Source organism: Gavialis gangeticus, unplaced genomic scaffold (assembly GCF_001723915.1).
Source record: "Gavialis gangeticus isolate Ggan-Ray unplaced genomic scaffold, GavGan_comp1, whole genome shotgun sequence".
NCBI lineage: Eukaryota > Metazoa > Chordata > Crocodylia > Gavialidae > Gavialis > Gavialis gangeticus.
Window position 1 is genome coordinate 21,771,503 of NW_017729008.1, and position 5,709 is coordinate 21,777,211.

The 5,709-nt window shown below is 44.1% G+C and overlaps 1 protein-coding gene across 2 annotated transcripts in view; it reads left to right on the forward strand.

Moving 5' to 3' along the window:
* Positions 1-5,709, forward strand: part of GNAI1 (G protein subunit alpha i1) — a 57,091-nt gene that overhangs the window by 14,500 nt on the left and 36,882 nt on the right. Inside the window, exon 2 of one of the 2 annotated variants that reach the window (XM_019509493.1) lies at positions 4,367-4,370. The exons of the other annotated variant lie outside the window; for it this stretch is intronic. The gene's annotated coding sequence lies outside the window, so the exon portion shown is untranslated. The remainder of the gene's footprint in view (positions 1-4,366; positions 4,371-5,709) is intronic. 2 annotated transcript variants of the gene reach the window in all.

Below are 5,709 nucleotides of genomic sequence, written 5' to 3' on the forward strand. Positions count from 1 at the left end.
TGGTGTGGGGGGGAAATGGCCCATTCCCCTCACCACTGCTGGGCCCTCCCAGAGCCATGGCTCGGTTGCCCTTCGGCTCCTCTTCGCTGCCATCACTGCTGCCTCTGGGCTGCCCAGTGGGGCAGCTGTGGCGGTGCAGAGAAGCCACAGGGCAGCTTGGGTGCTGGCTCTGGGCAGCTGCAGCATGAAGGGCCCAGCAGCGGCGAAGGGGAGGGGGCCGCTTTTCCCCCCACGCTGAGCAGCAGCTTCTGCCCGGCTGCTGCCACAGGCGAGTCGTGGTGCAGGTGCAGGTGCAGGGGCGGGTGGGCTGGGGTTGGGGCTGTGCATGCAGGTTCTGACTGGTCTGGAGCTGGTCTGCTTTGTCGGACTGAGTCCAGAGCAGGTGTGGGGAAGGCTGGCGTCGGGGCTGTGTGTGTGGTCCCTGCCACTGCCATGGGGCTGGGTCCAGTGGTGGCAGCAACTGGAAGGAGCCACCACCACCTGGGCTGCCTAAAAAGGCAGTCCAGCTGTGGAGCTGCCCCAACCCTGTTTTGTGCCCGGGGGTGGTGGGACACACCATGGGCCAGATGTGCTTGGCCCAAGTGGGACTAAGGACCCAGACAAAGTTCCTCCATGGGCCAAATCTGCCCCATGGGCCATATTTTGCCCACCCCTGCTCTAGAGACTGTTTCAGAGAGGCTTGAGCTTTCATAGGCAGCAACCTATGTTGTCAGCTGTTACAGTTAGTAAGTTTAAAGGGATTGTGTGACCCTATATTTGTGTCTTCAATTAACATGATTTTCTTTTTTTATGAACAATTAAGATCCAATAAGATGCTGCAAATTGACAGAGATACTCTTTCACTGGGTCTTTGCCTGAATAATGCATCCTGCAAATCTTAGCATAATATGATGTTTTTTTCTGTATTATATGATTATACAAGGAAATCAAATATACGTGGTTTGACAGACCTTGAAGGTGGAAGCATGAATGTGAACACAAGAATGAAAAGCAGGAGAGACTAAGGTGTTCTGGCAAGGCATTTAAGAAAGCAAAGTGCTTTGTTCCATAGAAGTATCAAGATAAGATTCAAGTTGAATTGTTAACCATTATATTGCCTATCATAACATTTCTTTACAATTGGATTTGGGGCATGAGGCTCATGGAAGCTTTCCAACATAAATCTGATTTCTTATCATTTTTATTTAAGTTAAGGTCATCCATTTTAATCCATCACAAATATATATGGCACACTTTTTCACATGGGTAAACTACCAGTAATACAAGTTGTTTTTGTTTTTGTTTTTTACAAATGCTATGGTTCAGTTAATGAGGATCTCAATTTAGATGATCAATTATTTATGCATTGCTTTTTTTTAAAAATAGGCTTGGCTTTCAAGTTGTAAATTAGATATATTACATTGACACAATCAGCGAGTTGTGCCTTTGAACGCTGTCATAAGGTTGTGATAGCACTCTTTAGAATAAATATAGAGAAGTGCATGGGCTGCTACAGCACATTTCCTTGGTTGTTGTTTTTAACAAAATATACAGTTAATAAACATGTATATCCATCAATACGGAATAAAGAATTTAATTGATGGTTAAGAAATCAGCTGTTGTCCCCAAGGCAATTGTTTGTCCTCTGAGGTTCCAGCATTAATCATTAGGCTTTGTCTGGCCTCGTTATTAGTCATATTGTAAATAGAGTGCAGTTAACTGGAGTTTAGACTGAATCGTGACCAGGTAAAAGCATTTACTAAGTGGAGAACACAAAAAAGAAAATCAGATAAGGATATAAGGCCTTGAAAGAGAGAACAAGGAGTTTGAATTGTTTGAATTTGTTACTTGCAATAATGCAGAATTAGCAAAATGAACTGTATATGGTGTTGAAATGCCCCATTGGGGCATCGGTCATGTGAGGTATCAGTAGGGTATGGATAAGCATGTTGAATGTTACAATAATACCAAAGCAGCTTTTCTGCAAATAGTCTTATGCCTCAAGATTAATTAAAGTTAGCATAAAACAAGAGTGACCAATCTGCGGCATGGGTGTCATAAATTGCATGGGCAGGCTCGGAGTGGCATGCAGCAGATGGGGGAGGAGACAAGGCAGTGGTAGGTAGGACTGGGTGGAGAGCAGCAGACCAGGCAGGGGAAGGAGAGTGTGGTGGTACTTGGGGAGGGTGCAGGACTAATTTATGGCATACCTGACAAAGGATTTCTCCACTGGCATAAGAGGTAGAGAATTCAGCTCTTTGAGTTGCAGCAAGAGATTTGGCTTGCTTACAGATTATATGAAAATGGAAAGACAAATCCTGGTTCCTTGAGTTTGTAAAAGCCCAAGGAAGGGAAGGAGTGTGCACATGCCTTTCCTTCTGTCTGTCTGTGGCTTTTGTGGTAATTCCATCTTCTTGGAAATACCATTTTCCTAAAGCAGAGTATTTTAGCATTGATGAGAAGCATTTTTAACATCAACTCTTCTAAAAATGACTCTGTACCCTATATCTCGTATCTTTTGAGGACGGAGAGGATTATAAGTAGGGACCTGCCAAATTCATGATTATATAGAAATCCAGGTAATGCCCACAAAATCCGTGGGGTGGGGAGGGGGGACTTAATGAGCGACATGGCAGCTCGCCAGCAAGGGGGGGGGGAGAAGGAGACTACCCCCTCAAAGGGCTGCCAGCAAGATGGTTGCTGCTCCCGTACCTCACTGCCGATTGGCTGCAAGGGGTGCCTGTCATGTGGCCCCACCCCTTTCTACCAATCAGCAGCAAGCGACAGGGCTGCAAAACAGACACCCCTCAGAGCCAATCAGTGGTGAGGGGGTGGGGCCACATGATAGACAGACTTCACAGCCAATCAACAGCAAGGGGTGCAGCTACTGAGGCCCCTCTGCCAGTTGGAGGAGTTTGGGTGGGGTGCTGTGCTCTATCCATGAAATGGGTGCCCAGGCCTGTATTCGACCTGTGAAATCTGGGGGCAGCTCATATGAATTAGGTAGGTTCCTAATTATTGGTGTAGTCAGTTGTGAGATCAATTCTGGTTTCTTTGGGAATTATAAACCCAGAACATTTCAAAACTGGCCTGATATGGTTTTTCTAACATACACATATACTGTCACATTTAATGTATTGCCAATATCTGCATGGATTTTGACTTAGACACGCACTTATGTCTCTTACTTTTTTAGCTGTTTTTGTTTTTTCTTAATTTTTTGTGTTGCTTCTGGTTCTCCTAACTAAATGGTTGGCTGTCCTACCAGATTTAAAAATAATCCAGATATTTCTCAGAAAAAAAATGTTAAAAGCTTGTTGGAAAATGGATTGTTTCTTTTCTTTGAATTACTGCTTTTCATAGCCTATGAAAAATTGGAATTTGTAGGCTGCTTTTTAAGGTTTTGATTTTGGTATATAAAGAAAGGTAGCTTAGAAAATGTTCTTCCTAAGGCATTAGTGGAAAATGAAATTTACCTTTTATCCTAAAATTCATATTTCTGAGTGGCCTTTTACTAGTAAATACTGTAGTTCTCAGTGAGTAATACATGAATTTATGAAGCAGATAGTAGTGTATGACTATTTATGCTTGTTATTTTTAAAGTGGTTCATGTATTTTCTTTGACACAAGCATACAATTTACCTATCAAAAACATGTAATTAAATATTTAGTACAATCTAATGGTAACTAAGCAACAGAAACAGCGAAGAAACATCTATATTCATAGCTGTAAATGTAGTGCACAATAGTGAAAATTGTGTGTTGGAAATGGTGAAACAGATTTATCATCGCTAAAGTGACTCTAGATTTTTTGAAATGGCACTAGTGATGTATAGTATAGCTATTGAAAGTCTAATGACTAAATACTGACTTAAAATTTTTAGGCACTGATTCTGCATACACGCATAACTTTGTTCACATGGGTAAAGTCAGTTGGAACTACTCATAAGAGGCCCAGTGACTCAACAGATCTTGTAAGAGGATTAGGACCGTTGACTATTTTTCTTTCTTGCGTTCGATTATACTGTTTTTAAATGATAGTGAGCTATTGTAGGTGATGAAGATTACATCCACTCCTATATGTTTAACTTGAGCTTAAAGTTGAGGGATTTTAGCTGCGCTTAACTGGTGGTGTAACAGTGGACAGATGACAGGATTCCGTAAGTTTAGCTGATATGTGATCCCAGGTAGTGAGTATGTCCTGTTCCTAAGAATGGTTATGCCCTTATGTCCATGAACAGCATTGGGTACATAAGCCAAAAACTGCATTCTTGAAAACTGCTCATTTGCCACTTGTTTATGTAAATGCATGAATTCCAGGGGCACCTTATTTTTTTTATATTAGTGTTGCTCTGCACATTCCCAGAAGTTCCTCTCTTTATCAGAGCTGGGTTCCTTCGCACCCAGCTTAAACTTAAGTCTGATCAGTATCCAGAAACTAAGTGCTCCTTGAGTTCTTTCAGTAGACATTCTCAAAGTACTCCTGACATATGCTGGTGGGAATGGGCTTCTTGTAAAATGCAGTTGAAGCTACTGTTTTATTTCAGAAAGTAGCTAGAAGAGGAACAGATGGAAGTGGCAGTAATGATACTGCCTTTATACCACACTAAAGAACCTGGGTTTATTTCCCTCCTCTGCTTTGAGTGGATTGAAATCATATCTCCCACCTCTTTGGAGAGTGCCCCAAGTACCAAGTTACAAGCTGTTTGGGGACAGAGCAGTCTCCATCCTTCTGAGTAGGATTAGTTAGGTTGGGAGGAGGAAGAAAAGCATGCCTGTCTGTAATGTTAGGGTTAAGGTGCTCACTTTGTGGGGAGACCTCAGTTAATCTGGCAGATCTAAGGAATATTACACACTTCTTAAACAGCTGTAAAATAAAACACACAAATGATCCTTGGAATAAAATCTTGACAATGGGAGTAAGACTACATGAAATGGCTTTTGCTCTCGTCAAGAAATGGCATTGGGGGTGAGAATGTAAGCAGTTTTGAAAGCATTTGGTTAGTTTACATTTGGTTAGTAGACATGTTTTGAGCCCCTGCAGATTGACATGTTGGTCTTTTGATTGTTGCAGATCATGCTAAATACTACATTAAATTTCAGTGCCAATAGAAATGTCAATTGTAAGAAAATATTTAGCAGTGGGTGTTTTCTGAATTGCTGGGAAGTAGTGTTTTGTAGAGGTGCACCGATAAAGACTTTTTGGATCGATACTGATGTCCAATTATTGGCCAGCCATATTGGCCAGTACTGATCCAACTGCCGATACGCAGCCCAGGAGCTTAGAGAGCAGTGTCCGGCTGGTAAGTCTAGGGAGGAAGGGGCATGAGAGAAGGGAAGGTCCTTGGGGGGGTGGGGGGAGGGGTTGAGATCGAGGCCACCACAGTGAGGGAGGAATAGAGGGGCAGGGGCAGGGGCAGGCAACGCCCAGCCGGAGCAGGGTGGGGCATAGGACAGAACTGGCAGCTCGTCTGGTGGGGTGGAGGGGGTGCGCAGCTCCTGCTGCTATGTGCACCCCCAGGGGAGGCATGGGGGGCATGTGCCCCCCGGATATGCACAGGACGAGGGCGGGCTGCATGCTCAGGTCTGTGCCACCCTCTTCCCAGCAGCTGCTCTCAGGCCAGGCAAGGCAGGGAGTGGCGACAGCCCTGGGGGAGGGGCTACAGCCACCCCAAAATTTGCCATACCCACCCTCCCAGTGCTGTCTCCTCCCCACCCCACCCCCACTCA